A 930-nucleotide genomic window follows, 5' to 3' on the forward strand; every position below is an offset into this window, starting at 1 on the left:
TTCCCCCTTCCCCTTCCCCTTCCCTTCCCTTTTCTCTTATCTCCTCTCCTCTCCTCGCCTGGCCTCGCCTCGCCTCTCCTTCCTTCCTTCCTGCCTTCCTTCCTTCCTTCTTCCTTCTTTCTTCTCTTTCTCTTTTTTTTTGTTTTTGAGATGGAGTCTCGCTGTGTCGCCCAGGCTGGAGTGCAGTGGCACTATCTCGGCCCACTGCAAACTCTGCCTCCCAGGTTCAAGCAATTCTTCTGCGATTCTCCTGCCTCAGCCTCTGGAGTAGCTGGGACTACAGGCGCACCCCACCACACCCGGCTAATTTTTGTATTTTTAGTAGAGACGGGGTTTCACCATATTGACCAGGCTGGTCTCGAACTCCTGACCTCGTGATCCACCTGCCTCAGCCTCCCAAAGTACTGGGATTACAGATGTGAGCCACTGCACCTGGCCAGGGCCGTTTCAAAATATGGCAAAGAAACATGTTTTGGGGTAAAATATTTTGATTTTTTTCTTTGTCTTGTAATGTTATGCCAGAGTCAAGTTGGAAAGTAAATCATGATATATAGGATTAACTAAAATCCATCTGAATTTATGACTTGTTAGGGCATGACTCCCCAGACTCCTTAGAAAAGAACTTGGGTAAGATAAAATTTTGTTTTTATTTTTTGTCCCAAAAATCTTTTGAGTTTAGTTCTCAAAACAAATAAAGAAATGCAACCAACATTTATTAAATGCTGATTAGGTGCCAGGTACTATTACAGCCAGGAAATTCTCTGTCCTTGGGAAGCTCACCTTGGGAGGTAATGAGGATCAGAGCAGGAGAGGGGAACAGGGAATGAAATGAAGTAAATGACATGTTGTGTTAGAAAGTGGTAGGTGCTCTAGATCCTTGAGGAATCGCCACACTGTTTTCCACAATGGTTGAACCAGTTTACAATCCCA

The sequence above is a fragment of the Mandrillus leucophaeus genome, unplaced genomic scaffold (assembly GCF_000951045.1).
Source record: "Mandrillus leucophaeus isolate KB7577 unplaced genomic scaffold, Mleu.le_1.0 Scaffold1, whole genome shotgun sequence".
NCBI classification, from domain to species: domain Eukaryota; kingdom Metazoa; phylum Chordata; class Mammalia; order Primates; family Cercopithecidae; genus Mandrillus; species Mandrillus leucophaeus.